This window comes from Panthera onca, chromosome D2, assembly GCF_046562875.1.
Source record: "Panthera onca isolate mPanOnc1 chromosome D2, mPanOnc1 haplotype 2, whole genome shotgun sequence".
In the NCBI taxonomy this organism is placed as follows: domain Eukaryota; kingdom Metazoa; phylum Chordata; class Mammalia; order Carnivora; family Felidae; genus Panthera; species Panthera onca.
The window spans coordinates 36,659,228-36,676,837 of record NC_138349.1 but is presented as its reverse complement, the minus strand read 5'-3'; positions in this window follow the sequence as shown (position 1 = coordinate 36,676,837).

The window sequence follows — 17,610 nt, the reverse complement described above, 5'->3', positions numbered from 1 at the left end:
TGCACCCTGACACCAGTCAACTCATGAGAAAAACCTGAGACAAATCACAACTGAGGGACGTTCAACAAAATACCTGACCAGTACTCCTCAAAACTGCCCAGGTCATCAGAAACAAGGGACGTCTGAGAAACCGTCACAGCCAAGAAGAGCCTAAGGAGACAACAAGTAATGTGGTTGGTCCTAGAGCAAACAAAAGGACATTAGGTAAAAACCAAAGAAATCTTAATATATGGATCTAGTTAAGATTGTATCATGGTGGTTCAACCATTATAATGAGTGTACTTTACCTAATGTAAGATGTTAGCAAAAGGAGAAAACAGCTGCTGGGGATATATGGGAAGTCTCTGTACTGTCTTTGCAATTTTTCTGTAAATCCAAAACTGTTGTAAAAATTAAAGTTTATTTAAAATAAAAAAGATAAAGGCATCTGGGCGTCTCAATCCGTTAAGCTTCCAACTTCAGCTCAGGTCATGATCTCACAGTTCATGGGTTCGAGCCCCGCATCAGGCTCTGTGCTGACAGCCTGGAGCCTGCTTCAGATTCTGTGTCTCCCCCTCTCCCCTTTCCTCTGCCCCTCTCCTGCTCACACTCTCTCTCTCTCTCTCTCAAAAATAAATAAAAAACACTAAAAAAATAAAAAATTAAATTAAATTAAAAAAAAACCATATGGGTTTGGTTCATAAGGAAGTCCCAGAGTAAAGGGAGACATGTGATTAAATCATAAATTATAAGGCAGTGTGGTACATGTGACAATGGAAGCATATAAAATGTGCTGCACATAGCACAGAGAAATCAACTCCAATGTTGAGGGTGGTTAAGCAAGGTGTTAGGAGGGAGGCATTGTCTGAGCTGCAGTTTTCAGGAATGAATCAGAAGGTCAGCAGGGCAGGCTTCCTAAGCAGAGGGAATGCCTGAGTAAAGACTTGGAAACTATTGAGGCTCTTGGTGTCGTCAAGGCATCATGAGTGAAAGCGAGGAGTCACAAAACGGGAAAGCCACAAGGAAAGAGGCAAATCAGAAATAACCTGGCAGTTAGACTAAGGACTGGACCTCACTGGCCAAAGGGGGACCAGCCCAACAAAACCATTCCAAAAGTGGATGGTCAGAAAAGAAAAGCATCAGGAAACACTGCTGAGAGGCAGTGTGAATACAATCTCTTTAAATTAAAATGGCTGTCATCCCTCCACTGCCAGAAATCACAGCTGCAAAATACTGGACCTGATCTATGTTAATTCCATTTGTCATTGGATTCAATTTATTGATGGCTAAAAGGCTCTTTCTAGAAAAAGATTCATGACTTGAGAGAAAGAACTTACCGTTATGAGTCAGAAGACTTCTCCTGGAATGGACAGAATAAATAGCCAATAAAGCTTGGCCTGGATGACAAGTTTGGCTGTCTCCAGCCTGTGTAGTGGTCCATGTGAACGAGCACCAAGGCAGTGTGAGCAGGAAGGTGGCAGACACTGGGCTGGGAGTGGAGGTTGGGGTGAGAGTGGAAATGCCCTTGTAAATTGAAGGAAATCCCCTAAGGATTAGACTCCAACCTGAACACAGACCAGCAGCCTAGAAAGGCTGTTAAAATAAGAATACAGTTCTCCATCACTTTTTGCAGAAGTACAAGCATACTGCCACGTTATTAAGAACAGCATTGTGGGTTATGGGTTCAAGGGTGCAGATTAAATTTCTAACTGATGAAATCCACAAAGAGCAGAATTCATCCACTCAGCAGTTTTGGTTGTGCTGATGATGGGAAGCCACAGAAATTCTAGCTGTCTCACAACATTTGGGACAAACAACTGTCCTCCATTCCACGTGCTTTATTTACACATGTCACTCCAGAGAGCCATGAGGAACAAAACCTATGTATAATTATCAGAGCCAAGAACATAACCGTGCGATACATATAAACACAAAGTATCTTTTGCAAGGTACTAAGTTTGCAGAAACCCAACCACCATGTAAATCAAAGAAAGGGTTTCCATTGTTTGAAACTTTCAAGAGTTGTTCATCATTTTGGACAGTACCATGACTTACAGCAGCACAAATGGTAGTACTAGACTCTGTGTGCCTGTTTTTCACGGTCTCAGCATTCACAGCGGTTCCAAATACAAATGCAAGTAGGTCTTCTACTGTGGCCATGGTTGAAAATTTTCACATTGAAACACACCTCATTTTAGAAATTTCTTTCTTTTTATTTTTCCTTTATATTATTGCTAAGATATTAATGTTTTAAAAAGTTTTAATGTTTATATACTTTTTGAGAGAGAGGGACAGAACATGAGCGAGGGAAGGGCAGAGAGAGAGGGACACACAAGAATCTGAAGCAGGCTCCAGGCTCCAAGCTGTCAGCACAGAGCCCGACTTGGGGCTCGAACTCACGACCTGCGAGATCATGCCCTGAGGTGGAAGTCAGATGCTTAACCGACTGAGCCACCCAGATGCCCCTCTATTAACGTTTTAATTGTGTGAATAGGTATTTCATTTTAGGATAGTAAAGAGATTACAAAATATTTGCTATAATTAGGTGTCGGATCTGATAGAGTTAAGATTCACAGTATTAGATACAAGGGGGCTAAGAAACAGGGAGAAAGTTCCCAGCAGTTGCCCCTTCATTATCTCTAACAGGAGGAAGTTAAATGGCTCTGGTGGGCTCTCAGGGAGCTCCTGGACTGAAACTACAAGGGACTTTGTTACGGAAACTCCTGGGGGCAGAAGCAAAAGTGAGTTCCAGGAGTGGCTCGGAAGTTTGGAGCTACTCTGAGACCCAATTAAATGCAATTAAATTACACTCTGAAAATGCTGCAGAAATGTCAGGGGAAGTCGAGTCTTCTTACATTCTGAGATCAAGCCATGAATGGGTTCTGATTTAAAAAAAATTTTTTTAATCTTCATTTACTTTTGAGAGAGAGAGAGACAGAGTGCAAGCGGGGGAGGAACAGAGAGAGAGGAAGACACAAAATCCGATGCAGGCTCCAGACTGTCAGCACAGGGCCCATTGCAGGGCTCAAACCCATGAACCATCAGATCATGACCTGAGCTAATGTCGGTGGCTTAACCAACTGAGCCACCCAGGTGCCCCTGGGTTCTGCTTTTTAAAAGAATAATATCTCACACACAGAGACAGAAGGAAGCCCCGTTAAACTGTTTTCTATGAGAGGGCAGGGTGACCACTTACCAGCTTCTCTTCCATTGGGCACCAGCATTAGCTGAAATCATTAACTTGATTTCCTTCAGTCCAACAAGGTTTTGTATTGTTTTGTTTTCACCTGTGGGAGGATTTGGTGAAGATGATGATGATGGTAAAGACAAATGTGCTTGCTATGAGGTAAGCTGGCATACAGTGGAAAGAAAGACCCTTTGGGTTCTGATGTCAGTCTCCAGTTCCCCATCACCAGGCAACACAGAGACAGCCTTTAATCTGCGTAGCCAGGGCACTTGTTCTGACCCAGCCATGCTCCTTTGCACATCCCATATTATTCTTGATCCCACCCCTTACTGGGGTCTCTGTTCTGAACAGACATTCACATCAACGGTGTCTACCACAGTGCCCCGCCAGAGACGCATGAACAAGCTTCCTCAGTGTGCAGTGCCTATTTTGGAAGGTTCTAGACATTAACTGGATGGGAATTGGAGCCCTAAATAGCACTTCTCAGGGTACTCATGATGTTACTAAGTTGCCAGCAACAATAGTATCCTTTCTCATCTCCCAGGGGTTTATCTGACTCAAATCCTGTTGTCTCCACTTCCCTTGGTGAAAATATCAAAAGGTCAGTGCTTGAACTAGCTGAGGAAAATCGTGTTGTACCCAAAGAGTAGCATACTAAACCCAATCTGAGGGAGAACTTTTAATTGAAGTGCTTCTACCGAACCCATATGGCTCATACTATCAGCACCAAAAGTCATTTACAGAAAGCTGTAGGTCAGGTGTTGATCCCTTTAAGAATTTGGAACTTTTGTGGCAGTTTTGGAGGAATTTTCCTCTGAAGGCATTACAAGTAATAGCAAAAATAACAAAAACACCAACACCAATAAAATGGTATTTATTGGGCCCTAACCACACTTCAGGCGTCATGCCAATGGCAGGTGGCCTCCACCATTTCATTCCTCACAACTACTCCATGATAGAAGTATTATCATCTCCAATTTCTAGACCAGCAAACTGAAGTCTGTGTATGCTAATTAGCTTTTCCAAGCAGCTTGGAAGTAGATTTGAGTCCAGGACTGAATCCAATGCCCTTGTTTTCACCACTGCCCCATGAGAGGTAGCATGGACCATGGACAGAGTATGAACTCCAGCGTAAAACATGTTCCTGCTCACTGGCTGTGGGACCTGGAATAAAAATCTCAACACTGGGCTTCCGTTTCTCCAAAATTCCACAGGCTGTATAAGCTGATCGGTCAGAGGAGACACCATAGATGGGTGCAGACAGTTGCCTGAGGTTGGGCTGGCTTGTTTATTCTCTGAATTGGCCTCAGGAGACAGCTGAAAGGTCATGCAGAGGGTGCTCCCAGGTGCACACTGACTGCAAGAGCATGAGATGCACATTTGAAGCAGAATGGTTGCAACTGATTTATAGATTTACATTTGTAAGGCCAGCGCTCTTGAAGCTGTTCATTTGCTGGCCGGTCCCTTTGTGCAAGGTGATTTGTGGAGACAGCTGTCCTCAGTTTTCTGCTGTCTTGAGTGTTTTCAATCATTGCTATCTGAATACAGCTGAGATTTCCTCACCCTTCTGGATTTTGCTGCTATTGGGTGTTAGAAACTGCTGAGAACCAAATCTAAAGAAAAAAAATATATAGTTATATGATATATTATGTTCTATAATATAGTCTTACATATTATACAACATATGTATTATATAACTAATAATAAATAATATATATCTGATATTATATGTGTGTATATATATATCAGAGCCCAATTACCAGCTGCATGTACACAAAAGTTAAAACTATTTATATATCAAATCAAATATGCCGTACCATGACTGAATTAATCCATAAAATGGTTATAAAACTCTCCAAAGCATAAATTTAAAAGGAATATAGATTTTATCTAATCACAGTTCTTGAGAGGAGATACGGTAACAAGAACTAGGTCCTTCTCCATCTCTGCTGCTAGCTAGCTCTGTGAACTCTGTAAGACACAGAGAGGTCAATAACAGCATGCGGGTCAGACAATTTAACTTATGGTGTGGCAGGGCATTGATTTGCACAGTACAACAATACAATTCAGATGTGGAATAATGACAAAACAAACAAAAGTCCTGTTTGTCCCTCACCTACACACATCGTCGTGAGGCTCTCATTTCCATGGCGGAAATACCTTAGGGGAAAATGAAATACTTAAATTCCACAAGTCAAAGGGATTTAGTCTCGAGTTTTGTGAAAAAGTCTCCTTCAGTGCAATAATTTCATTTGAACAAATAGTTAATTCAAACTCCCTTTCTCTTTAGTGTCAACATTCTCCTTTTTCTTCCCTCTTCACAGTATAGTATCTGAGTAGAGGAGACGTCTATTATGTATCTGCTGCTTGGCAGGGTGAGCCATCTGGTCTACCTGCTTTCCTTCCCTCACTGCTCTACAGCGTCCATGTCATTGGTGCAGAAAGGCTCCTAGGCACTTTCTACCAGTGTCTGTGGAGATACAGCTAAGCCTGGTTAATTTAGGGGATCGTGCTGGCCCCTGCTCCTTAACCTACTGATTCTAGTGGTCAAAACAAATCAAGAAGTAAATGTCTGAGAAAGTATGGGAGAGACGACTTTATTCCAACTACACCCACGACATCAATAATCATCTACAGTAGATGACTCAACACGTTTTATCTCCAGTCCTATTCCTTGAGCAGCTGACATATGTAGCCAACTACTACTTCCTATCTCCATCTGGTGTCTGAAAGACACCTTAACTTGAAAATCTTCGACCAAATTCATCATCTGTAATCCCCCACATCTGGCCTTATTTCAGTTTTCCTTAAAACAGAAAGTACATCTACCATCTAGGAGCTATTCAAGCTAGAAGTTTAGAGTTCATTCTTCAAAGCCTCTACCTCAGCCTCTATATATAACCCATTATCAGGTCCTGTTGCTTTGCATTCTGATTACCTCACAGATCTTTCCCCTTCTCTCTGTCTTCACTGCCACCTGCTACTCAAAGCCACCATTTTCTTTCAACGGGACTTTTTCAAGGGCCTCCGACTTCTTTACCTGTATCCACTCTGGCCTTCTAATCTACTTTCCACCTCAAGTGGAGTAATGTTTGCTAAGTAAACACAGTGCCGTCAGCACATGCATACACACACACACACACACACACACACACACACACACACTTCTTAAAACTCTAGCTGGCATTCTATTCTAAGAGAAAGACCAAAATATATTTTTTAATTTTTTTTTAACATTTATTTATTTTTGAGAGACAGAGAGAGACAGAGTATGAGCAGGGGAGGAGCAGAGAGAGAAGGAGACACATATTTCGAAGCAGGCTGCAGGCTCCCAGCTGTCAGCACAGAGCCCCACGCGGGGCTCGAACTCACAAACTGCAAGATCATGACCTGAGCCAACGTCGGACGCTTAACCGACCGAGCCACCCAGGCGCCCCAAGACCAAAATATTTAACATGTCTCTCAGAATCCTGCATCATTTGGTCCCCACTTTTCTCTGCAGCTCCCCTCACACATTTTCCTTCAGTCTCTGAGTTCCAATGACACTGGTCTGATTTCAATCTTTCACTCTGAAAGGCTTCTTCCTGACACAGGGCCTTTGTCTCTGCTTTTCCCTCTGTCTCAAAGGCTCCTCTCCCCACTTAGCCCTTCTTTGCCTGACTAACAGAAACTCTTCCTTCTGACCTCACCTTATCATTGTTTCCCCAGGAAGCCTTTCTAACCTTCCTAACAACATAAAATCCCCTTGTCAATTGTACTTTTTCTCAGCTCTCAGTTTACACATATGTATATGATTCTTTGATTAATGGACATCTCTCTCACTAGATTGAAAGCTTCCTGAGAGCAGGAAATATATCTGCTTTTGCTCACCATTTTATCCTCGGCACTCAGAAGCATGCATGGCACATAGTAAGGTGCGTGTGTGTATTTTTTTTTATTTCTACTCATTGAATACATAACTAACTGAATAAAATCCATCCAGAAACTGTTTGATTACATTTTTAAAAAATATAGTTCTTGATATTTGCGGTATTGACGGTCAACAGGAGAAAAGTTTTTAGCTCGGAGATTTTGACAGCAGCCTATGCTACCTATTAGTTCTGTAAAGTTTGCAAAATCATTTAACTCAGCAGCAGTTAAAATAATAATACCTGCTTTCAATCACAGAGCTACAGATAAACTGTCAAGTATTATACAGATAGAAGGCATTATGATTTTATTAGCAAAGTTTTAAAAGTTTTCTATGCAAAAGCCACAAAAAAGCATAAGAACATATAAGTAATGTTGAAAAAAAGCCTTAAATTCCCCCCCACACAGACTTTAACTTTATATTATTTAATATGGATATTTAGTCAAATATTTATGGAATATTCTTTAGGTTCCTAGTACCTTGCAAAAAATATCTATTTATTTCCTATCATGTAATTATTAGTATAGTTCAGTTAGGTAGGGGGTAGCAGGTTCTTTACCACAGATAAGGAAACTAAGTTTTAAGCAAGTAACTGCCTTGTCCGAGGTCATGAGCTGGTAAGGGGTGAGTGAGGATTCCAACACCTGGTCTCTGAGACTTCAAAACCTATCCACCCTTCTTGAAATTTGTGTTAATTTAAAGGACAAATTTTATCAAACAAAAGTACAATGTTACTTTTCTTCAGTGGGGGGGCAAGGAAGATCATTATTGTAAACCCCAAATTAGTAGTCTAGAAAATGGCCAGCAAGAAATAGATCAAAGACCTGAGAAAAAAGAATATATAGAAATCATGAAGGAAAAGCTTAGAGATTTAAAGCCTGTATTTCCAGAAGACCTAACAAATTAATAACAAATATTTTAGAAGTTTAAAGGGTGACAGATAATAGGAGGTAGTAGTTAGACAAATAAACAGAGAAAATGTTCCTGAGATAATAACAAAAAACTTAAATCTGCACGATTGAAAGGGCTCTCTGATTTCAAGCCTGGAAGATTCTTAGGCATGCCTTAATAAAATTTCTGATCTCTTAAGGATAAAGAGAAAACTCTGACACACCACCAAGAGAAAAAAAAAAGCTGCCTACCCAGGAAGAAAAAAAAAATCAGACTGGCACCTACAACCTTGGAAGTTAAGCAGTAAGGTTAAATCCACAGCTATGAGCAAAGGCTGAAGCTGAATTCTGTACCCTGTGAAGATATGATCACCCTGCCATGGAGGATGTCCAAGACTTCAGAGAGTGAATTATGCATCTAGTCCGTCTTAGGACAGTACTCAGCAATATGAATTAAATAATAAGTGAGACCAAAAAGAAATCACAAGATGAAAAAAGAAAAATTAAAAATCAGTGAAAAATAAATCTGATTGATTTGTATATAAATATGGGTGCAGACACACATACAGCTGAAGATATGAAAATGATGATAAACTATCTGATTTTGCTCAAACAGAGGGTTAAAGAAGGACGCTTGAAATAGCAGAGGAGGAAAACACTAATAGAGACTGACTCCCAGCAAAATCTAGGAATTGAGAGTGAGGAAGAATGAAAGCATTCCAAAAGTTTAATGGTACAAAGAGGAGAGAGAAAGGAAAAGTATTTTAAAGTTTATTTATTTATTTATTTATTTATTTTGAGAGAGGGAGAGCAGGGAGGGGCAGAGAGAGAGGGAGAGAGAGAGAATCCCAAGCAGGCTCCACGCTGTCAGCACAGAGCCCTAGGTGGGGTTTGAGCTTACAAACCATGAGATCATGACCTGAGCAGAAGTCAGATGCTTAAGCAACTGAGTCACCCAGGTGCCCCAAGTATTTTAATAATTTCACCCTCTAGGGCAGGGGGAACTCGAGAAATAGAACACCAAACGTTGAAAGCACCCCAAATGAGGGAAATAGTCAGTTTAGTCATCTTCTGGAAGACAGTCATTAAGAAAAGGGAAAAATACACTACCACTTCCAAATTAACAAGGGGACAGACATAGAATGAACATCAACTTAAACCAGCTAGGTTAAGAAAAGGGAAACAAAGCAAGTAATGAAATGCAGAGACTGAAGAAATACAGTCATTATATCAAATTTGAATATGCTGAGGTATCCTATTAAAATACAAAGACTGTCAGACTAGATTTTATATATATAGATATAGATATAGATATAGATATAGATATAGATATATAGATATATATATACATATATATATATCTGTTTGCAGAAAACACATTTCAGTAATAAAGAATGATGGAAAATGAAAAGATAAGCAAGGAGATACCAGACAAATGCAAACAAAAAGAAAACAGATGCGACAATATTAATACCAGATAAGGTGAAATTTAAAGTTAAAATGGTATATAGGATTGAAAGAATCATTATGTACTCATAAAAAGCACAGTTTAGGAATTTAGCTAAATCATTATAAACTATATATACTAAAAAAAAAAAAAAAAACACGGGAGCTAAATATATGGAACAAAAACTACTATCTATACAAGGAAAACTTGAAGAAAATGAGATCGTATTAGGAGCCTTCAATCCAGTTGTCTCAGAACCTATTCCTCAAAGGTAAATAATGATAGGGGCGCCTAAGTGGCTCAGTTAGGCAACTGACTCTTGATTTTGGCTCAGGTTTGTGAGATAGAGCACCCGGTAGGGCTTTGCACTGACAGCCTCATGTAGGTCTCCATGCTGACACCGTGGAGTCTGCTTGGGATTCTTTCTGTCTCCCTCTCCTTCTGCCCCTCCCGCTCCCCCGTGCGTGCACACACATGCACTCTCTGTCTCTCTCTCTCTCTCTCTCTCTCTCTCGAAATAAATAAATAAACTTAAAAAAAAAAGGTGAGTAAGAATAGAAGAATTTAATAATACCGTCAATAAACTTGATTTAATAGTATATGTAGTGGGGCACAGAAGTTGGTTTGTACCAGCTTTGGAGAGTCAATTGTGAGTATCTCTACCCATTTCCATATTGAGTGATGTCGTGTTGGTAGCTAGAAACAGGCCATGGTGGTCATATATACACCATGGAAATGGCAAATGCCACAGATGCTACAAATCATCATATCCAGAGAGTTTGCTGTTACCAGCACACCACTGGGTCTGCACATGAAAATTTACACTTAAATAGAGAATACAGTTTTTCTCATATATACAGGGAGCATTTTGAAAAATTAATCATGCACTTGATCCAAAACTTTAACAGATTCTAAAACTGGAGGTTTTTACAAACTATATTTTTTTTGATCACATATGCCAATGAAAGTTGAAATAAGTAATAAAAAAGCGCCGTGAATTACTACTGAAAATTTAGAAACACGTTTCTAATAAGTATTAGATCAAAAAGCACAATGAAAGGACTCAGAATCATCTAGAAAGCAAGGAAAGGGAGAACCATTCATTCAGAGTCTATGGGACAAAGCTCTACTCCAAAGAAATTTTATAGCCTTAAATGCATTGATTATTAAAGAAAGAGTAAGAAAGAGTTGCACGAAGAGCAGAAGAACTCACCTTAAGAAATTAGAAGGAATCACAAAATGAACCAAATAGCAATGAAAAGAGAACTAATAATAAAAATGAAACTAATAAAATAGAAAACATAGAACATAAAAGATTTAAAAAAAAACTACAAATGGACTCTTTGAAGGGAAAAAATAAGGTTTTCATCAGGATCTTGAATTAAAAAAAACAAGACAGCAAAAATAGAACAATATTAGAATTAAGAAAAGAAATATAGCCACAGATGTGGGAGAAATTAAGATAATCTATAAGACAATGAAACTAAGGAAACACATTTGAAAATGCTTTTCTTGTAAAACACTAATTCTTTAAACATCTAAGAAGAAAAGGAAAATTCGAATATTCCAATCACCCTAAAATTGGAAAAGAGATGAAAATTCCACCATTTAAAAAAGTACAAGACCATCTGGGTTTATAACTATGTTTTAGCCACCTTTTAAAGAATAGATACATATTTATTTAATATATTCCATTCCTGGGAAGAACATGAAAATGTCTCCAGTTAACTTTTGGAAGATAAAATTATTCTAATACCAAACCTGATAACTAAAATTTTAAAAAAAGAAGAGAGGAATAGAAAGAAAACTTTTTTCTAGACGTTAGCTCCATAAGGACAGAGATGTTTACACTTAAATACTGTAACCTCAGCACCCAGACTAACGCATGACATAAAGCAGGTGTTCACTAAACACCTTTTGAATGAATAACAGACCAGTTTTCCTCACAGATAAAGATGCCCAAACTAAAAACAAGTGTTAGCAAACAGAATCTGACAACAAATCAAAATATTTATAGCATACTAACAGGTGCTGAAAAGACATTTGATACCCTAATGTCATAAAGCATTTTAATTAAAATCAGACATTACAGAAGAAATGATATATAATACCAAGATTCTTAATTATTATCATGAAAGCTCTAGACAATTCAGCAAGTAAAAAAAGTAAAATAAGTATTGAAAAAGAAAAACAGAATAATATATTACTGTTGATGCATGTACCTATACCTAGAAAACCTAATGATCGTAGAGAAATTTCCATAGGCATCACTGAGTGAAAAAATCAAAATGTACTAACGTGGGAATAATATCTCATTTTCTAAAACAAAAGCAAAAAAAAATATTCAAAAGGGAGAGAGAGAGTTAAACATGGAAAGATACATAGAATATTATTTTGGATTATCATGTATCAAAGAACTGAGTCAAGGAAGAAGAGCAGGAAGGAAAAGCCAGGTAACATTCAAATGCAAAAAAAATTTCATATGTATACACATATACACACTTATGCAAAATTATGTGTGTATATGAATGTCTGCAAAATTATATATACATGCATATATAAAACATACATAAAGAAATTAAACTTTCAATTTTATTAGCAGAATAGTTTTTAAACGACTCACTTTTTTAGTTTTAAGCAATTGTGCTGCTTCCAAGGAAGGTACAGAATGAAATAATTCAGAGGTTATGCTTCCCAACTGCAACTCAAGGGGGTGAGAGGCAGATTGAGAGCACAGAGCGTGAACTCCAACACCATCTCCTTCTAGGGCCCTAGCACCCACCCCTCCCCCCCAACACACACACACCTGCTTTGAGGCACCATCTTTCCAACTTTCCATAGGGAATGCCCTCCCACTGCCTGGTGATTTATTAGTCACAAGAGAAAATTAGCTAACCACAAGTGTGCTGGATACAGTTTCTCCACCAATGGGCCCCGTTAGAGGGTTGGTTCCACTGCTTTATGTTCCTGTTCAGTCAAATAACTGCATGGTTAAAATTTCTAATTGTCTCTTTTCCCGAAGCTTCTAATCCCTCTGTTCCACACTTATAAAACCAGGAGTAGGTGAGACCATCTTGAAGAGCCTTCATTCTAAAGCAGCAAACTTCCATCCCATTCATTTGACCCCGGCTTTCTGAAAAGGGTAGCTCAACAAACATTCAGATGGGTACCCATGATGTGTACTCCATACTTGAATGAATGGTTCAAATGTATTCAGCAATGCTAGAAAGGCTCAGTATATTTTACCTTATAAAGTAACAAAAATATGAGAGAACTTAAATCAACTTAATTCATTAAGATCAAAATAACATATTTAATCTTACATTTTTCTTACAAACTTTTGATATAAAATATGTTCATACAAGAAGTAAATTTTGTAGTCTTTATTACCTATCCTCTGATATTAGGTATATTTTGGATTCCACTGCAGTACCAAGATTATTCCTACATTTGTTTTCACCGTGGCATTATTTAAAAATCCCTGTTCACACAAGTCCATGGCAACAAAAGATAGAAGCACATCCATTTTATGTCTTGAGATATTTGGATATTCCTAAGTTGGACTAATTGAAAAGTATTAATTGTTTCATTATGAACAATCTTCTTTTTAGAGAAACTAAGGGCTTCAATTGTTCATCTCCAAGTTTGCAATAGTTCTTTGTCTTTTTAAAATTAATACATAACTTTGAAAACCACAAAATTATGCCCTTTTGATTAAAACTCTTTAAGCTATACTGGATTGATGACAGACTAATTTGTTTAGTAAAAATATTTAATTAACAATTAACATTCCATAGCACAATAACATCTGTCACCCTTAAGCAGCCTCCTGGAATCAAGAGAGGCCTATATGTAGATTACTGAGAAACTGAGTAGATCTGGAACCATTTGTTGGTAGTTAGCACATTACAGCAAAATAAAACTTACCACCGGAAGGCAAAATGTCTTTCTAGAGACAAATATAGCTGTATACTTACTTTTTAAGTTTAATTTCTCCTATTAATCTGAATCTGGCCCAATTCCTTGCAAAATAATATCCAAGTTGTTTCACAATAAAGATACATTTGTCCTTCCTCATATTAACAACCATCTAGTTGCACACTGAAATCACTCTTTCTAGTCCTCAAATTTCCTCTTTATCCCCCAAAGGGGAAACAGACATCTCAGTCCATCCTGACACAACACATTATTGTTAATATTTGATGAATACCCAGCTTTCCCCCGCTAGAGTATAAACTCTATGAAGTCAGAATCCTTGTAGGATCACCAATGTCATTGTTTCTTGAGCTTTGTATTGTTCCTGGAACATGGTAGGAAGTCAGCATTTGTGGGAACAAGAAGAGGGAGAATGGGAAGGGGAAGGAAGGAAAGAAGGAAGTCAGGAAGCAAGCAGGCATATAATAATAAATGATAGTTTATTGTTCAATAAGTGGTCATGATTATGATTGCTGTCACTATTCATATTTTATAGATGGAGTTGTAAGTCCATTTGCTTGCATTTACGAAGACTTCATTAGTCCTTCAGACATTTTGTTGGGGCTTAGCTACAATATAATCATATTTCCAGGCTAACATCTCTGAAAGAAATTTACTGTGGCTTCTGTTTTATTTCTAAGCTAAGTATAGGGTATTGACATTTTAAAACAAAGCAACAACAAAAAAGTCTTTCTGAAGATATTTGCACCAAGAACAGCAAGTTATAGTTTCATGAGGAAATGGATTTTCTATGAAATGCCAAATTCCATTAAATGGCTATTTCATAGAGTTCAGCAAAATAGTGTTTTTTTTTTTAAGTTTACATGTTTAAATTTAGATCACTGAAAGTCCATTTCAAGAATGTTTTCTGAACACAGAAAGAGCATCTTCACTCAGTTGTGAAGAAGGCCAATTTTCTTCTACTTTACACTTTCACTCACCATTTTGCTCTTCTGAGCTAGAAAAGCAAACGATGACACTCTGTTAGCCTCTAAAGTCTCTATTAGTGTCCACATAATCATCCCTAGAGTACTATTTTAGCACTTTCCAGAGAAGTTATCAGATTCAAAAAACATGGCTATTTGTCAGTTTCCTCTTTTCTCTGTATCAAGTTGAATTTCCCCCTCCCCTGTCTTTCTCACCTGGAATGTGTTCTCAGTGTTTGAAATCATTTTAAACTAAAAAAGTAATTCTCCATCTTTGTTGGTTCTATCCGAAAAAAAGGAAACGAGGTGTCATTAACGTCCACACTGTCCTATCCCTCACCCATGGCAGACATCAATAATTGATTACAGCAAACCCAGAGCCTAGATTTGAACACAGAGTTCATATCAACATGGGCTTCCAGGCAGTCACCCGCAATTAATTAGACGATTTATGTGAGAAAAAGCTTGTTCTGCCGTCACTGGTCTAGAAACTACCTGAAAGCAGTTAGGGCAATTAGATACCCTGACATCCATTTCAGTTCTATTATTCATTCTCACCTACAAATCATTTCACCCCCCAAATTTAGGAGAGACAACACAAGCAATCTTTCATACTCTAGAACAGTAAAATTTCAACATTTGCCATTCTGTCAACAATCAAGTAAGAGAGTAGCAACTAGGTGTAAGTTTAAGTTGTAGTAGTTGTGTGTCCTAGGGAAAGACACCCCCATGTATCCTCTGTAAAGTTGAAATCAAACTCCATGATTGAATTACACTATCATTCCCCAACTGGCCTTTTAGTGGTCAAGATTGCAGTGGTCTCTATAGATCTATAAATCAAGAAAAAGTAAGTACATGAGAAGTCTGTAAGATGGATGTTATTGGAAATGTGGAGTAAAGTTGGTCTTGGGTGAAAAGGAATAGAAAGGAGATCTCAGGAAGAGAGGGAGAGAATATGGAACTAACCCTGCCCATTCAGGTTGACAAAACGTGAGACAAGAAAGGTATTAATGCTCCTGCAGAATGGAAGTCCCAGACTGTGAAAGAAGGTATGGCCACAGTCATCTAGTCAGAACCCACCATATTTTACCTCAAAAAGTGTGGTGTCTGTGGAACTTGGCATCTGGGTATTTTGTGCTATAGTCCATCTGAGTCACCCAAATTTTCATTTAATGGTACAGCATGTTTTTATAATTGAAGCTATGGAAGAGGGATATGTCCTGATTATGAAGTAAACTGGAGGAGGGATTGGGTAATTATCCGGGTCGATAATCTTCAGAGCCCAAACTCAAGAAATAATCACACATTGCCACCATTTTCTATGTGGAAGTGGCAAGAATGTACCTTTGGTTAATAGGTTAATATTTTTCATCAGGCAAAATGTTACCAAGTTAACATGTTTAAAATGATTACGTGCTCTTTAAAAAAGTGATCTTTATACAATAGAATATTTGGGTAGCAGAAACTAACTTCTATGTACATCTTTCTTTTATTCAATCCCCCCCCCCCCAAATCCATGATCAAAGCTGTTCTAAGAGTTGTAATACTAAAGTAAGGCATTGTTTTTCTTGTACAGGGGGATGGTCTTCCCAACCCAGTATCTATAGAAGGCATCATGTGAGTACTTTCCACAGCAATGGGAATAAGTCTGTCCACACCACTCACCTGGACCCCATTACAAGTATACCTGTTAGGTAGTATAATTTGAGGTCCCGGTCTTGTATTTTTTTTTTTTTTTTTTTTTTTTGCAAAACTGGGAATTAAACATGTGAACTTGGTCTCAAATAAATGTCATTTGTTGGAATTCAATTGAGATACACTGTCTCTCCTATCCCTGTGGAAATAATAATCCAGCTTCCAGCTACTTTAATATTATGTAAAGTCCTAGTTAAATAACAAAAACAAAAACAAACAAACAAACAACAACAAAAACCACCTGCCCTGAGATCCACCCTGACTCCTCTCATGCAGGACCCTAGCTAATGCTAAAAGCGTAATATGATTTTTATGAAGAGGGGGATGTTCCTTGACATGAAATAAAACACGCTGTTATTAGAAGGAAACCAGAGGAGCTTATGAAGGTTCAAAATCTTCCCCATATTTTTCTGGTTTGCTAAATAGAGAACTGATGAATCACATGAATGGGTGTGCTCATGTTCCTCTCCCCAGCTCCAAGCTCCTCTCCTTTTGGGAGGGGGCGGCTTGAAATGTAGAGCACTCTCTCAGCCTGCTTTCAACCCTCTGGTCTCCCTTCAAAGCAGTAGAAGTCTAGAAACTGTTACGAATTTTCCCCTGATCTGACTGGAGACACAGTTTCAGGAGAGAAGAATCAAACAGCCTACATCAGTCAGAATTCCCCAGAGAAGAAGAATCACATATATGTAGGGATATATATACAGATAAGAGATAAGAGAGAGACAATAGGGTATATTTTATTTTTGTAAAATATAATATGTATTTAAATATTATATATTTAAATATTATATATTTTTAAATATATTTCCATATATATATTTTATAAATAAAGACATTTGTTTCAAGAAATTGGCTCATGCAATTGTGGGAGCTGGTAAGCCCAAAACTCCTAAGGCAGGCCAGTATGCTAGAAATTCAGGCAAGAGTTGCAGTCTTGAGTCCAAAATCTATAGGGAAGACTAGCAGGCTGGAAAGCACAGGCAGGATTTTTATGTTACAGTCTCAAGGCAAAATTCTTTCTTCTCCCCCAAACCTTAGTTTCTATACTTAAGATCTTCAACTGATTATGTGAGTACCACTCACATTATCAAGGGCTATCGCTTTCATCTCAAGTCAACTGTAATTGTAAATGTTAATAACATCTACAAAATACCTTCCTGACAATATCTAGACTAGTGTTTGATCCAACAACTAGGCACAATAGCCTAGCCACGTTGACAATTGAAATTAAGCATCATGCATCAGTCCTACTGGTGTGTCAAATTGTTGATCTTCCAGAAATTAATTCTTTACATATCATTCTACCAGGTTAATAAATATGTGATTTTTCTTGTTCTAAAATAAATTCAAGAAACGTCAAAATGATTGCTTCATAAATAGCACAGACCCTTTAGAGGAGAAAATTGTGTTGCAAGCTTTAGAGTTGTTTAAAGATAAAAGAAAATCTCTAAAGCATTGCAAGGTCCTTAAATATAGGAATAAATTATAGGACTAAATGTAGAAATAAATTGGAATTTGAAAACATTCTAAGGGTAGATGTCTGATACTGTTATCACTGCAGAAGTATACGACTTCTGGAACTGAAGCAACACAGTTAAAGC